The 26028-nt window shown below is 39.3% G+C and overlaps 1 long non-coding RNA gene across 1 annotated transcript; it reads left to right on the forward strand.

The window, feature by feature from the left end:
• Nucleotides 1-24135: 24135 nt before the first annotated feature.
• Nucleotides 24136-24825, forward strand: LOC121887716. Its single transcript, XR_006093023.1, has 2 exons — nt 24136-24541; nt 24631-24825. It is a non-coding gene; the product is annotated as an uncharacterized LOC121887716 (long non-coding RNA).
• Nucleotides 24826-26028: the final 1203 nt, after the last annotated feature.

Raw genomic sequence — 26028 nt, forward strand, 5'->3', positions numbered from 1 at the left:
GCTGAACTTTATAAATTAGAAAGAGTGCTTGGAGGGAGTAGTCAATAATTTTAGATGCAATATCTTTAGTTCACAGGTGCAAATTAGGAGATAATTTATTTTACAGTCACTCGTCAAACACATTTATATGAGCCAACCTGGGTTTTAGAAATTACAATTCAGTGGAAAAGGCAGACATCAGAGCGCGCTACATGAAAGAGGAGCATAGATGAGACGGACCTGCACCACTTCCACATAGGCCACTCTGAAAATTAAGCTTCTGAAATGGCAACATACAATCTACAGTGACATGGACAAAAAATGGTTGTGGGTTATAATTTTCATTTGATGTGAAGTCTGTAGGTGGAATAGATTTGAACCGATTGTTTGCTAAAGCCCTCCCCCAGACAGTGATTGTCCAATCATAGCTTAGCAACCGTAACTAGGTAAGCTTTGGATTTCTCCACATGTGGGCATGGTGCTCTATGAGCAATTTAAAGAGCTTAGGGCTGTGTATTTTTTAAGATTTCCAAACCTGAAAACACAACAGCAAAAATGTGAAGAATAGTGTTTATCTGTTTTAACATGAGCTGCAAATGTTACCATGTCCTGCTAACTAGCATACTACCTACCGTAGTAACCATAATCTGTTACGTCCAAGACGGGGCACATCATTATAGCCACATTAGTTTGTGGGGTTACAGGTTATTTTAAGAAATACAAGATTTCCTTTTATTTATTTTCATGTCTCCTACATTGATAATCAACTGGCTTTGGTAGCTTTAGCCTCAGCATTTTAGCACAATCATGAAGTTCATATTTAAGACATTTTTACAGGGTTCTCATTTAAAACCAGTCTGTTTGAAACATTAAAAAGTCAGTCAACTCATGGAGCTAATGTTAGCAAGTTAGCTAGTGTTAGTGAGCTCAATTAGCAAGCTTAATTAGCTAGCTTGCAGTATAGAGTTGCTGGTTCCCACAGTAAAAGTCCATGACTCACAGTTGGAGAACTTCTACAGCTTTGATTGGTTAAATCGGCAGTACAAAAGCTGAATAACTGTGTTAGAAAGAGCCTGTCAAGAAAAACAACACTATAGGTCGTAAATTCAGTTGCCAAAAATGACCCATTGTTATGTTTGAGTGACAGATGCCATCTAGCAGTTGTGTTACTTATGAGACGGGGAAGTGACGCAGTTCACATTGTCAATGAATTCAGCAACTATGGCGCTGTGATTTGTTCTCATCTGCAATGACAAAGCATTTTGAACTTGCTATCGCTCGGATTAACAGCCCTGACTGGCTTCTTCTTCATGGCAACATCCACAGAGGCTCATTATAGTATTATGATAACTTAAACCTTTATGATGGTTACCTTATCGAGAAGAAGCCCCTGTGTTACTAAGTAATGTTGAAAATATGATTGAAAGAAAACAGAACGGTGAAAAACACCTCTAGGACCAGCCATTTCTCCCACTTCACACTTATCAGCTACAGCAGATTTTCTGCTCGGGACGCTTGTCATTTGAGCTTGCATAATGTGAAACCTACTTTTGTCTACCTCTGCCTTAAAGCAAGGATCCCTAGTTTAAAAAGTTACCATGAATTTCGATGGTCAGTCTATCACATTTATCACTGTAAACTGTGTATGTGCTGTGCAAGAAAGGAACACTGATAAACACAGCAGCAGTAACCAAGGGAACCACTGCAAAAATGCAGATACGTGGAGAAAAATATGTTCTTTGCAATAACTGAAACACAGTTATCCCAGATAAATGTCCATTCAATTTGAAAGTCAAAATCCTGCTGACACAATCTATCAATCTAAAGATGTAGCAGTGCTCATTGTCTGAGGAGATGAAACAAGCTGACTTGATTGCTTCTGTCAATAAGCAGGGGGAGAGGGAGGAGGGGGGGTGGGGGGGCTTGTGACTCAAAAACAGGCAGCAGAAATAAGAGTTTCAAAGAGGCACCCTTCAAAGGGTGTTGTACCATGGCTTTCTAGAAGAAGTACATCGCTGGTATTGTCCTTCAAGTGGCACAGTCTCTTTTCTCCAGGGGCCACTTCAAATAGAGTGGCTTTACTGTGTGTGTGTGTGTGTGTGTGTGTGTGTGTGTGTGTGTGTGTGTGTGTGTGTGTGTGTGTGTGTGTGTGCATGTGTGTGTGTATGTGTGTGTGTGTGTGTGTGTGTGGCAAACTTTTTCTTTACATGTGTGTGATGACTTGAATCCCTTTGTCATTGTAATGGTACCCCACTGTTAACATGAATACATTGAAGTTGCCAACATGAATGGCTAGGACACACAAACACAAACACATACGCACACACACACACACATACACAGAGAGAGAGAGAGAGAGAGAGAGAGAGAGAGAGAGAGAGTCTAGCCAATGTAGCAGTCTACTTCGTATTAAAGATAAGAGTCTGTTTTCCATAATCAATTTGTCTGGTTTGCAGAAAGCAAAACGATGGTTAAATGTAATCTTCAAGTGTGTATGTGTTTGAGCAAAACCTGCCGAGATTCAACATGTCATAATGATTGGACATACAAAAGAGGATCAGAAATTATTGATGAAGTGATTTGATGAGACGAAGCGCTTCTTCCTGCCGTTGGTTTATTCATTCGGTTCATTCCAGTAACAATATACGCTGATGTACACTGTTGTCACGCAGCACATACTAAACAACACTTTATGGATTGTGGACCTGAGTATGTTGATTAATTTTCATACGGAGGAAGCGACCATGTAAGCAGAAAGCTTCCTCCGACACACACAAACACTCACACACTGAGTTGTTGTCATGATGTCACAGCCGTGATAATAAGTGTAGGAGAAACATATCACACAGAGATCTCTGAACTCCCACTGTTAGATGCAACACACACATTCAACCCTCCACTGCACACCATTACTCTGAGGCAACACAACAAAATCTTGTCAAAATGTACATGTGTGACAATTGAAACAACATCTATCTCAAACCTCAGTCTGTTTTCTTTTTATACTCGAAACAAGTGTCTGCAGCGGGGGGTTAAACACACATGCACATCTGACAAATAATCTCACCTCATGGTCCATTTAGTAGCTGTTCTGGAGCTTTTAATCATATCACATACTCTTCATCGGCAGATGGAGTTGTCATGGAATTGTAAATGTTTAAATGATTCATTCTTGACCTTAAAAACAGCAGTTCACAAAACAATCTCACCTCAAACACGACGTTCATATATGTTTCCCTGTCAGTGTATTGAGGACATACAGTACACCAGGGGATTTTAACACAGAAGTTATCATTTCAGTGCAAAGAGATGAAGATTCCTTGTCTATTAAAACTAACGATAAAGTGAGAAACCTTGGCGTCCTTCTTGATCCCAACTAAGGCTTTCCACAAAGCCTCTCAGAATTGTATTTTTTACCACAAACATAGCAAAAAGAAGAGGCTGTCTATCCAAACCAGACCTGTAGAGACTTGTAGATGATTTTATAACCTGTAAAACTGACATGGCCTTTTCTCTGACCTGCCTCAGAAAATTGTGGGGCAATTGCAGCTCATTCAGAGGCTTTTAACAGGGACTAAGAGTGTTTTCAAACTGCCTTGTTTAGTCTGGTTGAATCAGACTGTGGTCCGTTTTCCCACTTTGGTTTGTTGTGTTTGGGAAGATCTGAACGCAGCAATCATACTTGGGTGTGGACCAAAACAACCACACCGACAACCACAAGTTGTCCCTGTTCAGTCTCAAACGAAATCTGGAGCGGTTCATTTGTGGTGGGAACGTGAGCCGACCTCAATCCAACCCAACTACTATAGGCATACTCTGCTAGACTAAGCTAAACGGTTCCCGTAACCAGGTGCACTTTGCATTCTGGGATGCATATGAGTGAAATCAACAGTTGCTAGGAGCTAGCTGGAGAATTAATCAAGGTCCGACCTGGACTAGTGCAACACAGTACGTTGCATTTGGCCGGAGGACCTTCTTCCTGTGTTTACGTTCTTTCTCACGTCCAAGAAACAACTATCCAATGAGTAGAGTGAACGTTCTCACAAGGCTTTTAGTGACGCACTTTGGTTTGCTTTAATTTTCTGTGTAAAAAGAAACTGAACCAAGGGGAATACGCAACAACTTTACCAACTCATCCACTGATTCAGACCAGAGCAAACAAACTGTAGGTTTGAAAACGCCTTGAGAGAACAGAGCACATTACAGCTGTCAACACAACACTGACTTTCAGTAAATATGGACCTTAAGGTTCTTCTGCTAGTCTATAAAGCTCTGAATGGCCTTGCCCCATCATATATGTTAGACCTGCTCAAAAGCTATCTTGCCTGGAGTCACTTCAAAGTCCGGCAAAGCTGCCTTTAGTTTTTATTAGATATTATTAGATTTTATCAGATTTTTATTAGACCTTTAGATGCAGTAATAGCCTCCCCGAGGATCTGAGATGTGTTCTCATTTCTCACAAAAATATTTCTGTCCTCTGTTACCTTTCAATAATATGCAATACATCTTTTGTAACTGAATAATCTCGATGTGAGTCTTCCTGTATGCTGGTTGCGAGTGGCCATTATTACTATTTTCATTATTACTGTTATTGTCATCTCCATCATTATTATTCTTAATCTCATTATTATTTCTATTTTTATTTTTTAATCTCTCTATTTTCTTCCTCTTCTTTCCCCCTGTTCTTTCTTTTCTTCCTGATCTTCACGTAAAACACACTGTGTTTTCCGCTGGGTGTGAAATGTGCTATATAAATAAAGCTTGCCTTGCCTCAAGGTCCATTTTAGTGATGGGAATTGCAGCTCTTTTTAGTGAGCCAGATCATTTGGCTCAGCTCAGAAACAAGAGCCGGATCTTTCAGCTCCCAAATGGATCTTCATTTAGTACCACTTCTGGCTTTTATAATTCAGCCAAATTTATCAATGTTTTGACCTATGATTGGTATGTGTACACATATATCACTTAAATTAGTCAATGAAACTATACTAAACTTTATCATTTCCAGATTGTAATGTAATGATACCTTATACCATGAATAATGTAAAAACATCAAATACTATTACACAAGTCTATTGAACTTTTTATTGATACTGAACTATCCAAAACAGGGTCAGGCCAGTGTTGAAAATGCTAAATTAAATGAAAGAGAGAACAACAGTCCATCAGAACTGTAGACCATCAGCCTCCCCGCCTGCTTTTAATCTGATGGTATGATCTCTGTCTGTCATTGCAAGTGATTAGTCGTCCACACATACACATCAACACAACATTCAGTCAGTGCATGGAGTGCGTGTGGCTGAGCAGTGTGGCGAAAAGATCATCATATTATTCTATCTTGCATTAATTTATGAAAAAAGAAAGAAAGAAAAAAGAAATCAGTACATCAGACACATCAGAAGAGTGTCAAGTCATGAAACACATACACGTTTATGTAAACATATTTTGAGGATTTTCACTGCATAGTTTAATTCCTTACTTCAGCTATTTCCATTACTTCCCCAACCATACTTTACCGAACCTTAACTAAATCCTAAAACCAAATTATAGCCCACAAACAGGTCCAGTCATTGTGGAAAGTTGCATAGAGAAGTTCATCCTAGTTGGTACTGTAGCTGTAGCAGCCGAAACATGCTGGCACCGTAAATCACAATCACAGTCACAATAGCTCTCCAAGCTAGGTAGCCTGCTAACCTGTAACTTGTTAGCTTGGTTGCTAATGGGACAATAAGTTCACACACGTGATAAGAAAAGTTCAACAAAGTCGAACTTGATGCAAAAGATTTCATGGGTTTTATTCACCCCTGTTAGCAAATGCACTGATTGCGCTAATTCAATCAGAATAAATTGATTTCCATTTTTAAATGCAGGTGTGACGGGGAAAGTGGCTCCTCAGGTTGTCAGTTAGTAGTGACAAGAACCACTGTACACAGGAAGTGGCCACACAGAAAGAGAAGGAGACTCATTATTTTCCTTTTTAAAAATAATCAAGACACTTATCAGTGTGTATTTTGATATTTTTACGGGTCAATCATATAAAATAAAAATAACCACTGCAGCACAAACACTGCTTATTATTTTGTTACTTACTTGCACACTGATACATAAACAGCAGCTAATTTGTGTTTTCTCATCATTTTCTCACTTTTTTGTCTATTACCAAAAGTGATAAACATCCTCTTGCAGGAAGAAAACACAACAAACTCCAACTGAAAATAAGTTTAAGCCAGTCATCTCCAGTCATTCTCTAAAGAAGAAGAAAGATTAGCCTTACAATAGATGAGAAACGAGTGCTCACTTTGAAACCTCGCTTGTAAGTCATTTATTAGTATAACGTCCTCGTCTCGTGCTCGCTGCAGCTGAGACAGGTCGATATGTTCCTGACCTGAGGGTTGACCTGGACCAGTGACACAACCTGCGCTCAGCACAAAACTTACTCTCTCTCTCTCGCTCTCGCTCTCTCAATTCAATTCAATTCATTTCAATAAGCTTTATTGGCATGAATGTCAGCTGAACGATATTGCCAAAGCGTCAAGGACAATACAATCCATTAAATAAAATAAGATAAACAAATAAATAAAAAGAACAAGAAAATGGCAGAGAACATTAAACACATTTTGTTTGTGTGTGTGTGTGTGTGTGTGTGTGTGTGTGTGTGTGTGCATGTTTAACTCTATATATATATATATCAAGATAATTGTTTGTTCGTCACATTTAGTGATGTTTTATTATGAGTCCCTCGGTTTGTGACATGTAGTCACATATTGTGCAGCTAAGTTTGCTGCATGTCTCTCTCCAAATAGAATCTGATGCTTTTTACTGTCATCTAACTTTGTAAAGTTTGGAATTAACATATCAAATTTCTTAAAGTATTCCGCTCTGATATTATTATATTTGTCACATTTTAAGTGGAAGTGCATCTCTGTCTCTACCTCACTTGTTGTGCAGTGACTTCAGACTCTTTTCTCTGTCAGTAGCCATGACTCCTTGTGTCGTTCTGTCTCTATGGCTAAACTATCGTCACTCAGTCTGTATTCGGTCAGGATCTGTCTCTGCTTAGTATTTCTGACAGTGGAGACATACTCTGCCAATTTATATTCATGGTTTAGAGTCAGACAGCAATTAAGTTTGTTTTGAGTTTTGATTTGTTCAGTCCGATGTTCCAGATAGACATCTTTTGTTAGTTTAATAAATTAGGTTGACTCTGATTGGTGGTTGGAAAGCACTGCTGGTCTGAGGTTGAGCGGTACTGGGTGTTATTTGATCAGTAAGTCTCAGGACCAGCTGACAGAGGGGACTCTTTTGGGTGTTCAGTTCCTGGGTTTGTAGTGTCTGAAATCTCATAGTGTCTTGGGGGCTCGATATGAGATGTAACCAAAATTTTTTAATGTAAATAATCAATGGGTAATGGCCTAATTCTGCCCTGTATGCACTGGTTGATGTTTTTCTTTGGATGTTTAATATGGACCTACATAATTCTGCATGTAGGGTCTCTGTGGGATGCTTGTCCCATCTAGTGTACTCCTGATGACTGAGTGGACCCCAAACTTCACTACCATTACGGGCGATTGGTTGGATTATACTATCAAACATTTTTGTCTAAATACTAATTGGTATGTCTATTGCTCTACATGCTTTTTGTTTCAGTGCCAGACTAAAGTTCCCTGAGGCACTGATTCTGAGCCCCAGGTAATCATAGTACAGGCTGTGATCTAGATGGGTGTTTCCTAGTTTGAATTGATATTTAGTTTCCTGAGATTTGGGCTTCTTTTGGAAGATTGTTCAGTTGACTGTCAGGGCCCAGTTCTGACAGTACTGCTCCAGGAGGTCCAGGTGCTGCTATAGTCCTTGTTGTGTGGGTGACAGCAACACCGGGTCATCAGCATAGAGCAGGAATTTAACTTCCTTATTGTTAAGAGTCAGGCCAGACTGCTCCAACAGTACTGCTAAGTCATTATTGTAGATGTTAAATAGAGTTGGAGACAAGCTGTTGCCCTGAAGACGCCTCTCCCTTGAGTGAAGAGATCTGTAGTTTTGTCGCCACTTTTCATTCCACACTTATTACTGACATACATTGACTTAATTGTGTCATAAAGGTTACCCCCTACATCGATTTGGAGAATTTTATAACATAATCCCTCTTGCCAAATAGAAAAACCTTTTTAAAATCAATGAAACATGCAAAAAATGTTCCTTTGTTTTTTTTTTCTCTCTCTTGCTCTCTCTTTTTCTCTGCCTGGCATCATATTTTATGTTGTACTTCCTTTAGGGACAGGAAGTGATTATCATAAATCATTGGAGCTTCCTTCTCTGTGGTAACGCTGGGATCGCTGCTGAAGGCACATATGAATCATGTTCTGTGCTCACACACACACAAACACACACACACTCAGACATACATATACATCTTTATGCACACACACACAGAATGATCTAATTTCTGCTATTAATTGAATCTCTGAAAGCGTTTAACGAACCATCTCAACCATTAGGATGTGTGTATAGGACAATCCATTTCCTCAGGCATACGCCCCAGCGCCACACACACAGACACACACACATATATGTATATATATCATATACCACATGTGACCCCCACTCTCTCTCTTTGCATACAGTTTCTTTCCCTTATCTGCCTGCTTCATAATGATCGTTCATGGCTGTCTAAACCCTTCTCTTTCACTCATCTCATACATCTTTCCTACAATATTTACACTTCAATGAATGCAAACTTGCAATTAGCCAAAATTCAAGATTATTAACTTGACAAGCCACATGTATTAGAGACAGAATGTGCCATGAAAATAAATATGAATGCACATTCTTGTTCTTTTCCTTTGTTCTACCGCCACATCTTCAGTTTCATAATTTAATACAATTTATTGTCATGCTCTTTAACATTTGCTGCTGCAGCAAAACGTTACTGTGAAAGAAAATGCTGAAACACACACATCTCAGTTCTCTACATTGGAGGCCAAGCATTTTATCTCAAGGACAATTATATGTTTTATATCTCAGAGGAACTGAAAGTCAAATAATACAACTTTCATTTGTCAAGGACAAAAATGCAATTGTGATCTACATTTTGTTTGTACTGTTCCCGGAGGTCTGCTTTTTATAGGCTTCTTTATGTTTGTATTGTTGCCCTCTTGTTTTATGTAATTTAGCTTATGTAATCTGTGGGGTTTTATAGTATTTCTACAGTTAGTAACATCCCAACTGTTCATTTAGAGAGATTAAATCTCTATGATGGCCAACTTTTCACTCCGCCTTCACCGTCAAGTGTCGCCATGCTAGCAGCTCTATGAGGCTGTACTTAGTTATATTGGTGCTTTGAGCTAAATGCAAACGCTAGCACACTAACTTGCTCACAATGACAATGCTAATATGCTGATGTTTAGCAGTTATAATGTTTACTATGTTCACCATCTTAGTTTAGGATGTTAGCATGCTAACATTTGCTAATTAGCACAAAACCTGATGGGAATGTAATTATTAATAAATTAATAAGTATTTGGTCATAAACCATAGTATTAAACACTTTGAAATTTTCACCTGATGGTGGTGGGAACATAAAAATCAGGGGATCACCAAGTTCATTACAACTTTTTTGTCTGCAAATCATGAATGTCTGAAATTTTGAGCCAAGCCATCTTTTAGTTGTCAAGATATTTCACAGGAAAAATGGAAGTTTTGATCTACTGGCTCTAGAGGAAAGTCCCGGATCACCAAAGTCATTAGGATTCATCCTCTGGGCATCATGGATAGCTGTACGAAATTTCATGTCAATCCATCCCGCATTTGTCGAGACCAACAGACCAGTTGCTACCTCTAAAGCCATGTCGCTAGCATAGTTAAAAATGGCTCACCCCATCGCAGAACAATTCTGCCACTAATCATGTGCAGAGGGCCTTACGTAAGCATCCAGATATTCAAAGTACCTACAAATCATAATTGATATAATATTATAGTTTAATATAATGCAAGCAGCTACAACTTTGTTATGCTAAGTATTGCATTTTCACACTTTCACCCCCAAAGTATCAACATGTGCTCAGCAATCTTTAATTTTACTTTCATCTTCTCATTTTCTGCCTTATGAACAGGAAAAGTGACCAGTCCTCATCACCATGAATCCAATTTCCTGCAGAGATACTGTGTCCTCGTCATATACTGGTGTATGTGTTACCCTAACCATGTCCACCTGTGTGCAAGAGTGTGTGTTCTTATGTGGGTTACAGAGGAAATAGATGTGTTTGGAATGAAGGGCAGCTACTCACTGAGCCTGGGGCAATTCCTCTGCTTTGCATCACAAATATTTCATATCTTCTTAAGTCACCTCTGTTCTTGCCCCCTCCGCATGTGTGTCTGTGTTTCTCTAAGGGTGTATGAGAGAGTATAAGTCTTGGATCACCTTTTGCTTGACCTAATTGGTCTATCATTGAGACATAATCATGTTTAAATCATTTTTTCCTCTGGAATTGATATGAAGGAGTACTGAACTGACAGCTTTTGCACTCAGCACTACAAGAAAAAGAGAGACGACAAACATGAGATGACAGAGCCACTCTTATCAGATTCAAAACCCTGCGGCCGACGTACAAGTCTAAGAAGTGACTCTCATATTTCCAGTCCGTAGTCCATCACTGTGCACCAGACATGCTCGCTTTGCTGTGCCCTCAATGTGGCAAACTAGTCACCCCTCAGTTTGGTCTTTACCCCTCTCCCTCCAGCTGAGTCATTCACAATATATCTGCAGCTATAAAACTCATCTCCTCAAGTAACCTTTCACGTCCTCCTCTCGCCATGATTTATAGTCCTCTATCTCCTTCCTCTAACTTTCCTCACTTTTGGTCACATTTGAGGTCATTCTGGCTTCGCACAAGCCACAAAAACAGGATGAGGTGTGATGTTTTTGATGCAAGTATTCAGGAAACATTGAGCGAAGCTGGTGTCAGCGGTGTCATCGAAGAAAAGCTGATGTGGAGCAGAAAACAGAGATAGTGAGCCAGCAGTTTGTAGTCTGCTAACACAGTGGGGGATATAAAATATTAAGATGGGGAAACGCTGGAATCAATAACCCCTCAATTTTTAAACATTATAACAAAAGCAGTGTCTCGGTCATATCTGGTGTCTCAAATGCATTGGCTCCACTTTTTGAACCCCTCAAATCACTAGACTGTATGTTCATTCAAGTGATTACTAATGCTGAAAAAGTTTTTCACATTTATGAGCCCACAAACTGAGGGTGTAAGGACAGAGTTGTTAAATGTTAATGCACACGGGCAGTAGTGTCCTATTTCGGTGGAACTGACCGTCTCCTCACACTCAAATGGCACGAACAAAAATAATATCTTGATATGTTTTTTTGCTACTTGAAGAGTAACTTTGATGTCCTCTCAAGCCTGTTTCACCTCTGACCACAAGTATGCTTTGTTGCACCTGTAACCACACCCAACAGTGATGTAAGGGTGTCCTGGAGTACACCGCTACATCACTGCAGCAAGTTTAGAGGTTAAAACACTGGAAGTCAGCAACAACAAGATCTTCAAGGGGGGGTGTTAGTGACTCCTTAAAGGTGATGAGCTTTCTGTTTACATTCATTGTTACTCACCAAAAGCCATTGTGTGTATACTTGAGGTCTAATAAACATACTTTTCCTTCCTCATACATTTTGAAAGCTGCATTGTTCAGTAACTTCCTGGTTGCCTGGCAACAGGTCAAAGAAATGGTCGTGTACAAAACCCACTATAAACAACTTAATTGTCTTTTTACACTTTGGTTTGTACGGATTAAACAAATGAGATAATACCATATGCATAGCCACATGTGGATCTGAGTGGGCCTCACTTGATGATAATTTTGTTTCTAATCACAGCAGCTACATCTTTTAAAACTGTCAGCAGCTCATCTGTCACTGAGTGCACAGCAGCGGACTGCACACAGCAGTGCTTTTAGTTAGCCTCAAATTTCTATGACGCATTTTGCTTTGGCACATAAGGACATCATCCGGAAGAGAAAAAGTTTAAATTCAGTCGTCATACTTAAAGATAGTTTCTCTGTGACCTGTGCTATTTTCCTGATCAGCAAGTAGTTCTCAAAGTCGCCCTCCTCTCAAAAATGTGTTTTGCTTATTGTTCCTTCAGTTGGATGTGTGAGTTTCACCATGCATGATGATGTATGTGCAGAGTTTGACACTAGAAAACTGTTTTCACACAAGTGTGATGTGGAAACTCGAAGCCCCCAGTGTGCATACACTGAGAATGTACTACAATGAAGTAGGAGGCATCCAGCAGTTAAACTTTGAAATGAAAAATATTTGCATATTCATAGATAGTGGAGTTTCTAATGAGAGAGAACGACTAGATGTCATTTTAAGAATTTTAATGAGATAATGTGGAAAAATCATATTAGACACAAATTTATTATTCAAAGTAGAGTAATATAAACATCTTACAACACTGGTGGTGGATGCTTAATGAAGTACTGAATGTAAAGTTAAGCCCCACATATTATCCAAAATGAACAGTGCCCTACAGGTCCTGGCCTACAATATGACTCTTCTCAACTGCCAATCACATAAAACCTGCCATCAGATCAACAGTGGTGACACACAGACTGAACTTTCTCATTAGTTTCACAGCGAAATCATCGGACTCACTGGATAGTGAAATTACTTCAGTGCCATGCAATCATCACAGGTAAGCCATTTACATTCGCTGTCCCCGCTGTGTTGCCTATTCTAGTTTAATCAATACATGGAAGCATTTCTGAGTGATTGTACTGCTGTGGACTCTAAGCAGTGCTCCTGCTGCTTTGTGACCCTGTGGTTATTTGGCCGCTGTGCCGGGCCGTTGTTGCATCCGGTGGACTTGATGAGTTTGATTACACTGCTGGTGATTTGTTGCTGCTGTATCTGTACGCACTGTATTGTTCAACTAAGCTGAACCCTGACATGTGAAGCTCCTAGAGTATCATCAATATGCCTTTTTAGTAGAAGTATAGAGATGTGACGAAAAGATCACTGACCACAACTGCAGGATGCAGTCACATCTCTCAGTAGGTTTTTCCTGATTTAAAATGCGAAATGCCTATTTTGTTTCAATATTTGGTCTGTTCATTGTCCATATTGCCCAGCTACAAGCAAACCAGAGCTTCTTAACACAGAAACTCACAGAGACTCACAGTCAAGGTATTGATGATCAGTCATTCTGAGTTTAAAGCTTTTGGCAGAGTGGAGTCTCAAAACAAATCTGATTCCATATCTGCGTTGTCAGGGACTCTCGGTGGACTGGAACGTCTGTCTTCTTCCTCCTTTTTCTGTCCGGTTCATTTTATTGTCCAAGGCCTTCCAAACTCTGAAAACTGCAAGCTTTGACGTTTCTGTTTCTCTTTTCTTCTCCTCTCTTGTGTTAGGGTTGTTTTATTGTAGTTGGTTCAGAAATGTACAATGATAAATGATACTTTGTATGTGCAGCATCTCAGTCAAATGCTTTATCTTCTTTTAGAGAAGTCTATATTTTGACAGAAAAATAGCTTCCTGAAATGCTGAGTAAAGCTTCTGTAAACAAGATGTATGGTGTAGTACTGTGATATTCATAAAATAACACTACTGGAACATAAGCACAGCTTGAAATGGCTTGTACCTCTTGATTTGTGAATATATGAATTTGAAGGTTCTAAGAATGTGAAATTGAACCATCAAATAAGTTCAGCTACTATATTTGGGCTTATTCAAGCATCACATGTTATTAGTCTACATGAATATATATATATGTAGTCAGGTGATTTCTTTGCAGCACCTTCCTTTTTCACGCTGCGCGGTCACTTGCTGTGCAATAACGAGGGTAATATGGAAATACAGGGAGTCTCATCTTCTGCTCTTACTCATCTTTGAATCGTTGAACTCTACACTACATCCTGACTTAAAGTACAGGACTTACGACAAGTTACCAATGACGTCACAGGAGAAGCGCAGGGCTCTTTTATCTGTTGGCTACAGGCTGTAGGTTTTTCCACCCTCATTTCACCAGGCAGTTTCTGGAAGAACACTGACACAAACAGCCAGGGGGCGTAGTTACAAGAGAAAGAATGGAGAAAGGGAAGGAGGGAGGGGAATATAGATGTGCATGTATGTGTGTGAAAGCGGAGGAGGAGGGGATGAACGGAAGACAAACTGTGCCAGCGTAATTCCCCGTAGCACCACGAGATTAATTTTTCACTTGAGATTTTCTGTTACACATTGTTGATGTCAATGAGTCCCTATCCATTTCATGTGGAAGATGTATGAGCTACATGATGAGTAGATTACATCAGCTGCCTCGTCCCTCTCCCTGTCTGGTATGAACCATCCATCTTTGGCCTCTCCTGTGACAGGGTTGAGCTCAGGGCAAAAGGTTGCAGGAGTCTGAGGAGGCACATTTAGGTCTGTCTTTCACAATGCTTTTGCATTTGTGAATACATGCATTTGTCTGTGTGTGTGTGTGTGTGCTTGTTTGAGTGTGTGGGAACTAAAAAATAAATAAACATTTATATACATGCATGTAATATGCTACAGAAAGAGTCTACAGCACCATCTAGTGGTGAGAAATGTTCATTCAAATCCCAAACTGAAGCAGGGATTTCCGTTTGACAGCTGCAAGTTACAGAAATTAATACAAAAAGTTCATGAAATCCAGTTTGGCCAAAAGTGATTCAAGAGAGATACTACTTGATGCAGAGATTGACTTAAAGGATAGGTTCAGGTACTTTTAAGTCTGTCTTAACACAAAACTGACATGCCAGTTGCATTGCATACAGTATATACGTAACAATTCCTACTCTCCGTACTGGCGTGTTGCTGTTAACGCAGCTACACTGTAAAGAGATGGAGGACAAAATCTACAGCCCTCGTTCTGTGTAAAATCACTTTCCAAAGTAATGTAATGTATAACTGAGTGTGGGTAAAAGTGAAAATGTGGAAACAAATAAATAAAAATAAAAAAAATAGCGAAATCAAGTCAGTATCTGCCAAAGTTAAAGTCTATTGAGCATGAAATTCTTTTTGTTTCCCTGTAATGAAATTCCTTGCTGAACTGCGGGATACGTTCCAGTAGTCGGCTACTAGCATGTAACACTCAAAATAATAAATGACCTTACCAGTTAATCAGTCAACTTTCCCATTATCAGCCAGATGAACGTGAAACTCAAAACCCCTTTCCTGGCTGACCTTGACAACAGTCCAAACAGTTATAATCAAGGTCAGGTGCTCTTACAGTAAATAGCAGGATTGTGCAAATTGTGCAAACAGGACAGGTATCGTAATCAAGTAACATTAAACCTACTGAAATATTGTGACAATAGTGCGACTCAGTGCGAGACCTGGAGCCGGGGAGAGCAGCAGATGAGCCAACTGTCAATCACAGCTGTCAATCAATACCCACACAGCACACATCAAAGCTACTACGGCAAAGTCTTCAAATCTTATTAACGGACTAATCATCTTCTAAATGACCACCAGCACATTTATTAGAGGGTCTGGATTCAGAGATTGAGACCGTAACGACTTGTAGAAAGAAGTGATGACACCAGTTGCTGAACTGGTGCCAAGATTGCATCATGAATCAGGTAACAGATTCTGTGATCTGTCACTGAAAGGCTTACTCTTCACTAACAGCTAACATTTAAGCTGACATTAGCATTTTATTATCAGCTGAGTCAACAGACCTGGGTCAAGACAGCAGAAAAGCTTTACAAATGGCATCACTTGTCTTGTACAGAAGATCGATAGACTGAGTTTGTCTTCAGCTCGGGCTTCGGGGAGTCAGCTGGGGAAAACCATGTTGCTCTCTGAGGCAAACTCAAATGAAAACACTCAAAGTATTTGTAGCAGCTTTTGTCTCCAGGACTGCGAAGTGCCTGGAACAAACTCCAGATATGGTCTCAGGGTCAGCGTGGATTAGTTTAATCTGACCAGAGGTTTGCCTGTGGATCTGGTGTGAACCTCAAAGTCATCCTTTGATTGGCTCCCACTGAATTCTCTTGTCGTCTCCAAATCCTGAGGAGAATTAAATCCATGGATGGTTACATTTGGTGGGCTGTAGGTCTTAGATGAGGTTTTTTTTTTTTTTTTTTTCAAGAGAAACTTTGCTCACTTAGAAAGAATTTTAGGGGCTTGACATACCGACATGCCTGCAATCACAAAAAGACATGAACACTTTGCATGTACAAAACTACAGATAGTCGATCAAACAGTCATAGAATGTGAAAGCAATGCTGAAAATGAGTCTCTGGGGTTGTTTGTGCTTATCAGTGTCAGTGGAAAGTGTTGCACTATAAGGGCAGCTGATTTTGCCTTTGTGTGTGTGTGTGTGTGTGTGTGTGTGTGTGAGAAAGAGCTGTTCTTCTCACGCTGTGATGATGACTCATTGGTGACAACAGTTACCGCTCTGATTTATTTTGGTATCACTTATCCTTGATTTGATTTGGTCTCTCTAGGAGATCACATACACACACACACACACACACACACACACACACACACAAGATCACACTCTTACATTCTCTCCAACCTGTACTGCCGTAGACACGTAATGTGGCATTATGGCATAAATAACCTTTAACAAATACACAGTAAGTAAGTTTGATTTGATGTTTTGCACAGGCACTGTGTAAATATAGTGATATTTTAGGTCATCAAAATCAAGTTTTTGAGTCCATTTACAGTCCCCTCTGCTCAAAAATGTGTTTCGCTTCTTGTTCGTTGAGTTGGATGTTTAAGCTTCACTGTGCAGAATGATAAATGTGCACAGTTTGACACTAGAAGGCTGTTTTTACATTCATCTGCTGAAGGTGGAAAGTTTCTTTGTGCTCCCCTTAAATCTGCTTTTAAGACCTACAAGCCTGATTTGTGACATCACAGCAAACTTGGAAGCCAATTGTGGTCCAGTACGCAATTTACACAAGTGTGATATGGAAACTTGAAGCCTCCAGTGCACAAACAATGAAAATTAACTTTACAGTGAATTAGGAGACATCTTGTTTTCAAACAATTAAACTTTGGAAATGAAAAATGTTTGAGTATTCATAGATTCTGGATTCATTTCAATGAGAGAAAAGGTCATATCAGGCAGAAATTATTATTCCAAGCAGAGTATTTTTTTTTTTTTAAATATGTCTTGAGGGGATCTTTAAGTTGTTTAGCAGGTTTTGCTTTTAGGGTAATTGTGATACTCAAGTGATAACTGATACTCTCCAAACTCTTTCCCTCAGATGACTTGACTGTTAAGTATTTTTTAGTTTTCTCTCCAAACATTCATTCATGCAAATTACAAAAGATTCCAATAGCAAAAGAGTTTCCTGGTGAACTTTCAGCCCTTCAACTCTTAGTATTTTTCCACAGTCACACACACATTATAATGGACGGGGACATTTCTCAGTGAGGTTTATAGCTGGTGAAGGTCCATTGCTTCCTTCCTCATCTCAGTAAAGCATTATAAGCAAATACAAAAGTCATGTAATCCACAAATGTAAGCGAACAAGCAGCCATAGCATCAAAAAGGCAAACATACAGTAGTCTGCATAAATCATACATAGACATAAAATAATTTAATGAGGGTGTTTGTGTGATTTGGCGATCTCTATTCTAACAGAGAATTGAGAAAGCCCAGTCCGGAGCATTGGGAGGTGTAACTAACATTGGGACGTGTAACTATTTGGCATGTCTTGTATTATAGTTGTGTACATCACCGTTAGGCTAGGAAAATGCTTTACAAGGCAAGAGAAGCGAAGCAGGCTGATGCAAAATTTTTGAAAATAAAAACACAAGTTTGGTATTTATTTATGTTAAAAACTGACAGGATCTTGAGCTGACTGAAGAGAGGAGTTGAGTGGCTGAGTGGGGAGCTGCAGAGTCTAGTGATAATTCTCTGTAGGTTCATCGAATATCACTAAAAATATCACAGATAGACGCTTGAAAGTATGAAGAAAATGATCTGCGTACCTTTTTTCATTGTTGTACACTGCGGTATGATACAGTTGAGCAGAGAGAAAAGCAAGCAGAACGTGTAAAAATCGAATAAAAATTAGAATAAAAAGCAGGAATATTCATTGCTGTCTATGTGTGTGTATGTGTCTGTATTATTTCTGTGTGTGTGTGTGTGCATCTGTGTGTCTGTGTGTGTGTGAGATCAGTCCATAATGAGGATGTAATTGGTGGTGTCTGAGTGCAGATTTGCAGGTGTCAGCCTGATGTGACACACTGCAGGCCTGTTTGTACCTCGCTGATAAGATAAGACTCTCTGTCTGTCACTATCACATTCACACAGACTGAAAGGTGTCAGCTCCTTTCATCCTGACAGATTAATACGTTGCCATATTTGAAGCGTGATTATCACTCATTCACCTCATGCACACCAGGCGCAAAATGTATTCTTGTTTGGCTGTGCTTGTGAGGACATTACACTGATTCGGGCTTTAGCTCTCTTTGTCCAAAGGGCAGCTTCATCAGGGCTGTGTGAGGTCAACGTAGGATGGAAACAGGATGTCGAATTAACTCTTGTATGAAATGTATTGATTGACTGTTAGTCATCAGGATTCATGACTACAAGAAGGTGTTTTTGCAATCAGTTTATCAGGTACCATATTGATTTTGTGTAAAGAAACATCTGACTTGTGAAGTTTAAAATGTCTTTGTAATTGATGCCAGTTGTATTGTGGGTTAGTCAGAGCTCTGGAATTGATCTGGAATTAATCTATATTTCTGTTATTGTCAACAAATCCCCCCCAAAAAGACCAAAACCAGTCATGCGTTAGTCCGTCTCTTCATATTTCCACAGCCTGTGACACTCAGCCCCGAGCCCACTTTAATTCCTATTAAAGATGAAAAAAACAGGCCACAAACAGATTATCCTATTATATAGAAAATTCTGAGCAATTTCTTTGAACAGCTGGTAACTATAGTTTTTAGCAAATGGTATTCAAACAAGAATAAAAAAAAAAAATGTAGGGAACTATTTCAGAAGCAGATTCATACACAGTTTTCATAGCAGCAGGACGTTGAATGTGGAATCAACTCAAAACAAACTGCAGAGCCCATGTTCATGGTAGGAACATAAAAAAACATGTCATGCAGTGCAGTGGTGCGGCTCATAAATGTGTTTTTGATATATTTTGAACAACAGTGGAGATCTATGGCACAGAGGAATAATATATATCAGGCTTTGGATACACAGAGAGTACTTGTTAGTATAGGATCCGTTCGTTGTTGGTTTTGGTCTCTTCATGGAATTTGTTGACAGTAAGAAAAATAGTCTTTTACGGCCCGAGCCAAGTCGACTCTCAAGTCCGTGTGAGGGAAAATCAAAGTCACATCACAAATCTTCATCTTAAAATTGTAAATAACGCTGAAACTGTCAAGGGTCTAATGTCACGCTCATTGCATGGCATTAATTCTAGTGGACATTTTTCTTCCAAAGCCGTTTAATGGTGCTTTAACCAGCTCCTATCAAGGAATTATTATTGGAACTTTTTAATGAATTAAACAGCTTAAGCTAGAAATCTGTGCAATAAAAAGACATCTGTTTATACAGAGACGGACGGAAGGAGTCAGAATAAAATGTCAGAGGTAAAATGTGTGCAGCTTCTGAAGTCAAGGCAGCAAAATGCAAAAACAATCACACTGCATAACAAAACACTGACTACGGTGATTATTACAACTACATTTACATTTACAGGAGATTCAGCCGCACCTCTTATCGCTCCCTTTCCTGTGTGTGTGTGTGTGTGTGTGTGTGTGTGAATGGTGTGATGTTGAGTTTCCGCTGTGTGTATGTGTAGTCTGTCCTCTTTCCTGGTCTCCATGGTGATGGAGGTTTCACGGCTCAGGTCCTATATCTGTTTGACGTCTTCTTGATCAGATTCCTCACACATGTTATCAATCCATCTGTAATCTTGTCATCCTGTTTGTCCATTCTGTGTTTCTGTAATTTGTCTTCTTGCTCTATTCTGTACACACAATATCTATTGCATGTCTCTCCGTCCTGGAAGGGACTTCTATTTTTTTTTTTTATTCCAATTAAAGGTCTAAGGATAGAGGATGTTGTATTGCTGTACAGATTGTAAAGCCCCTCAGGCAATTAAGTGATTACAAAAATGCTACAAATGCAAAATCCTCACACTAACCAGTGTAGTCATGACCAGTTGAGCAAAATTAACCTGCAAGCTTCTTTATTAATGAGATTTTACTTAGTCAAAACTGATCGGTTTTTGCATTCAAACTCTTAGTCAAGGCCTTTAAGCAGTGAGTCAATCCTCATTTTTCTGGCTTACATCTGGCTCAAGTCCAAGTCTCAAATGTAAAGTTCTGATCCTGACATCATCATCGTTCACTAATGAGGCTGTGTTTTCTTTGGATATTGTGGAGGATTACATACCAGAAATTTCTGAGCATGAAAATATAACCAACATTGCATTCTGATGTACTTTAAAGGATAAGTTCGCAATCTTTTAAGTCTGTCCTAAAACAACAGTCAGGTGCCCAAATGAACAGTGAAAGAGGTTTTTCCTCGCTGTAATCATTCCTCTTGTTCATTCTGGCTATTAAAAGATCTTCTTCAAATGTACTTTCAATGTAAGTGATGGAAGCCAAAATCCACAGTGTGTTCACAAAGTCATTTTGTGCAAAAATGCATTTAAAAGTTTATCTGATGTTTATACGAAGCTTCAGCGGTCTGAATTAGTCATATCAAGTGGATGTCTGCCATGTTTACAATCTTTTTAGCATCAAATTCCCTCTTTGTGTTTCCTCGACAGTGTTTCCCTGTTGAGCTGAAGTGGAAGTAAAGTAACAAAAAGAAGGACTTTGGCTCTAAAATGACTGTAACACTGAAAGATATCTACTTGATTTGACTCATTTGGACAGCTGAAGCTTCATTTTAGCTTAAAATAAACTTTTTAATTAAATTTTTACACAGAAGAAGGCTTTTGGAGGATTTTGAACCACATCACTTGTAAGTGCATTATGAAGGGATCTTCTAATTGCCAGTATGAACAGGAGGAATGATTATTGCAAGAAAAACCTGTTTCGGTGTTCATTTGGGCAGCTGACTGTTGTATTGAGACAGACTTAATTGTGAACAGTAATTGTGAACCTGTCCTTTAACCAAAACATCTGATATTATCTGTGATATGCACTGACTCTGTCTTTTTCTCTTCTCTTGTATAACTGAACATCAGCAGGCCTGATCTTTGTTGATCCAGATTCTACTTTAATTTTCCATTTAACCGTCCAGTGACTTATTATAGATCTATTGTTTGTTTACTGTTAAAACTAACTGCAACATTTACATCTGCCTTAGCACAAGTTTTAACATTAAATCTGACTCCAAAGCTCATTCAGTCTTAATGTGAGTCAGAGATGATTTAATATTCTGTGTGACTTTGTGAGCACAATACACATTATATTATAAGTGATCTAACTAAATATACTGAGGCTTCTTGGCAGAAGACAGATGTCAGGGAGATTTGACTGGAGGATCCGGATGCTATGAGCTTGATTTATAGTTTGTTTGCAGATGATTACTTTAGATTCATTAGTTGTGTGTGTGTTTTTACAAACTGAGTCAGCTGATTTGTGAGGGGAATTTTTAAAGTATTACATTTTTATAGCATGACATGCTATAGATGTATATGAATCCATGTTCCCATGCGGCCACATTTACAACACACACACACACACACACACACACACACACACACACACACACACACACACACACACACAGGGAGGTCACCAGTTGCCATAAGTGTCCTATGTTGTAAAATGGAAAGTCTCTTTTAGCAAGTAAAATTCAGTTCTCACACAGTCGGGGCCAGCAAACAGTTTAACCAGATACGTATGTTTAAGACTGAATAACAGCTATAGATTTATTACCAAGGGAAGACAAACAAAACCTGAACTGCTGCTTCATCCTTCAATTCAGCTTTCGATTATAACATTTAAGACGTATTACCACTCAGAAATATACAAATAAGTCTGATTATAAAGTGATTTTCAGTAACACTTTACTTTAAGTCTATTTAGCATTTATAAGCAGTATATAAACAGTTAATAAATGGTTTTTAACACACTATAATGTAGTTTTAAGCTGATAGAAGTGTTCATTAACCTACCTACAACAATAACTCCTCCTGTGGGCACCCATGAGAGGAGGCTGGTGCATAAACAGATAATGAATGAAAATAAAGTAAAACAGTTTTAATAATATAAAATATGTCTTCATAGGAGAAGTTATAATTGTTTACAAATACTATACATTAATAAAAACTTTAAAATGTCCTTATATCTGCTTATAACTACATTATTGTGTGTTATAAATCATTTATTAAACGTTTATATGCTGCTTATTAATGTTAAATAGGGGGACTTAAAGTAGTACGAGTAGTAGTAAGAAGTTTCACCAGATTTTCAAAGTTTTGATGAAGTAAGTGTTGCTGCTGCCTAAACAACTGCAGAAACATTTAAAATCGATAGATAGATTTTTTTTTTTTTTATCTTAGTTGTTTGTGTGCTGGAGCAGTGATAAAATACTTTCCAACCGAACAGAAATCACCACAGAGGTCGAATGGTGTTTTAACCAGTTTTAAGTTCATATCAGTTCAGCAGACTCACTCTTCGGTTTCAGATGATGACCTCCTGGCTCTCCTGCATTTGTCATGGCTTGGAGTTGGTTTGCTAGATTTCACAGAGGCCAAGGACAAGGTTAAAGTAGTTGGCAGTGTATGTGAAAGTCGATGTGACTGTGTGTGTGTGTGTGTGTGTGTGTGTGGGGAGGGGAGGTCAGGGCAGATGGTACAGATTTCAGGAACCATAGGAAAGCAGGGGTTAATCACCAGGGGAGGGGAAACAAGTCAACCGTTAGATTTCAGGGGTTGAAGGGGAAAGACTGAGGGCAGAAGCTGGTGGTAGAGGCAAATAACAAAAACAGTGTTTAACCTCTCAAACTCCACTGACTGGCCGGTGGAGCCAGACATTGTTCAAACTAGCAGAAATTTACAGTTGAGATCCCAGAGTTTCCAAAGACTCCAAATATGTTAAACTGAATTTTGAGGAAATGTGCATAAAATGATGCACAATTGTGGATATTTTCACTTGATTGAATGTTGCAGCCATAAAAAAAAGAGTCTTGGGTTTGAATTAGAGCTGCACCTATTAGTCGATAGATAGAAAACTAATCTGCAACATTTTTGATAATCAATTGATAATTCTTTTAGTCATTCTTTAAACAAAAAATTGTTGGTTCCAGCTTCTCAAATGCAAAGATGTACTGCTTTTCAGTGTTTTGTAACTTTGTAATTGAGAATTGAATATTTTGGGGTTTTGGACTGTTGGTCACACAAAACAAGACATGTGAAGACATCACCTTGGGCCGAGGAAACTTAAAATGGGCATTTTTCACTATTATCTGACATTTATGTCATAAACCATTAATCGACACAATAGTCAGCAGATTAGCCATAGATTTTGAATATCACTTAAACATGATATATTGTCAATGAAGGGTTGGAGCAAGACAAAACAGAACATACATGTATATGATACTGTCAGACAGTGTAGAATAAGAGCATTTTTCCAATCTCAAAGCTACTTAAAGGGAAATAAAATGGGAAAACTGGATGTTAAAGAGATGAACAAATACCTTATCTGTTATGTTCACACTGCAGTTACTAGAAATGGTCATCACTTCATGGCTGATAAAACAATAGTTCCATGTTTTTGCAATTACACTTACTAGCTTTCTTTCTGAGAATTAGAAAAGAAAACTGATGGGCTGTCACTTTCACATCTGCATGTAAAGTTTGGAGCTGGAGCCAGGAAGTGATTAGCTTAGCTTAGCTTAGCATAAAGACTGGAATCAGTGAAAGGTTAAAAATATATATATATTGCACCTTTAAAACTTGCTTTACATACACATATCTCATTTGTATATGGACACAGCTAGGCTAGTTGTCTCTCCTGCACGCTTGTTCATGCTAAGCTAAGCTAATCACCTCCCAGTTCTACACTTAGCGTAGAGCAATACTATAACTACGAGTCTTTCTTAACAGTATGTTGTGTGTTTAGTTCAGTCAGCCAACTCATGTAGAATAGATCATCATTGAAATGTGGATTATTTACAGCATTAGTGTTTGGTGTCTATTCTCTGACCTCGTCGCTTCTCATAAGGAAACTCATCCAGCAGGGAGTGGGGAGCAACAATACTAACTCCGGCCCATAGGGGAAGGTATAGACGCTGGGGTGGAGGCGGGGCTTTTTAAACGCTATATGTGTTACATCTGCTCCTGCTGTCTCCCCTGACACTCCATCCACATCCATTTCTATGTCTTCCTAATTGTTGTCACTCCCCCAGTGATTCTCTCTCCGTCTCCTCCCTGTGTGTTTGAGTGCGTGTCTTTGATTGTCTGAGTGGAGACAGGTGTGCCTGAGTCAGAGCAGAACCCCACCAGCTGCACCAAGTCCTGTAATCAACCCTGCATATATAATCTCAGCTCTGTCACATCCACTCTGCCAGATTGTAGCGTCTGTTCAGTCAGTACTACACTTCTAGCCATTCTTGTCTACCTGAGCATCATTGCCCCTTGTCTTTTACTGAGTCTGAACCAGTTTCCTCCCTGCAGTTATGCCTGTTCTGCCCTCAGGCCCCTGCCTCCTCAACCTTGTCTTGTCTGCTCCATTCTCCCAACCTGAACCCACCAAGCTCCACACTTCACCTTCTGGATCTCCGTCTGGCTCAGCTCTGAGCCACTCCCTGGACCTCACCTGGCTAAACTTATAACCTTGCAGTCCTGAAAATAAAAACTGTTTTACTTCGATCCTGTCTCAAGCCTGTCTGTGTTCACACTCGGGTTCACCTGCTTAGTTGCCACGTAACGATATGAGTTGCGGCCATAGCAGCAAGCAACAACATAACTAGTGTGAGCGTGAACTAGCTTGCAGACTTTGCTTCATATAAGGACGGCAGCTTTTTGAAAAATGATCTAATATCATTGTTTATTCATTATTAATGTTTTTAGCCACCTTTAACAAACACCTTTTCCTATAAACGCTAGATACGCGTGGGCTGAATGTCCCGGCTCAACAGAGGAGGCATGTCCATGAGTGAGTCAAGGGATCGCAGTTAGCTCAGACATGTAACAGCAGGACAGAGGCGCGAATGATGTAAAAGACAGCAGAGATTACAACTAGAAAGTGTTACGATGACGCAAGTACTGCGCTGCCGCACTTATGGTTTTCCCATGGGGGCAGTACTTAACTTTGTTATAATCACAACCACTTCAACTTTTCATAGAAAGTGCTTTAGTGGATGCAGAGTTGTCTTAGAATATGGAAAATAAACCCCAAGAGCTAATTTTTTCAGAAAGGCTGATTGGAAAAAAAAAACACTAAATGAGAGATGGTTACAGAAGCTAGTTAAACAGAGTCTGACCTAAAAATGACGTCATGACTTCAGCTCTCTATAACCATCAACTCGCTATCACTCCCATCAAAGGCAGTGACATGATAAAACTGTGTGTGTGTGTGTGTGTGTGTGTGTGTGTGCCTGCATGTTTATGTACAAGTGTGTATGTGGCGATATTAATCCAGACTGATTACATGTCTGTTGGCTCAGACCCAAATGAAACAGCAGTTAATTCCCTCCCTTCTTCCCTACATTATTTGTCTTCTGTAGCCATTTGTGTCTCTCACCCTCTGTGTGACTCAAACACACACACACACACACGCACACGCAGGGTTTTATCATTATGTCGTTGCCTTTGATGTGAGTGATAACCAGTCGATGTGTAGTGGGAGTTCCGTGTTGCCTGTGGTGCGATCGTGGGAGAGGTGACGGCAGGAAGTGAAAAAAGGTGATGAGAGAAAAGAGAACCATTCTCTCCCTCACGTTTGACTCATTCTGGAGTCATGTACTGCATAAACAGGATCATAAGTCTCACTGATACCACTAAATGAATCACACTTGTCTTCATAACAGACCTGTCGGCTTTACAGCTCCTCTACTACATTTCTCACCCAAC

This window comes from Thunnus maccoyii, chromosome 2 (assembly GCF_910596095.1).
Source record: "Thunnus maccoyii chromosome 2, fThuMac1.1, whole genome shotgun sequence".
Lineage (NCBI taxonomy): Eukaryota > Metazoa > Chordata > Actinopteri > Scombriformes > Scombridae > Thunnus > Thunnus maccoyii.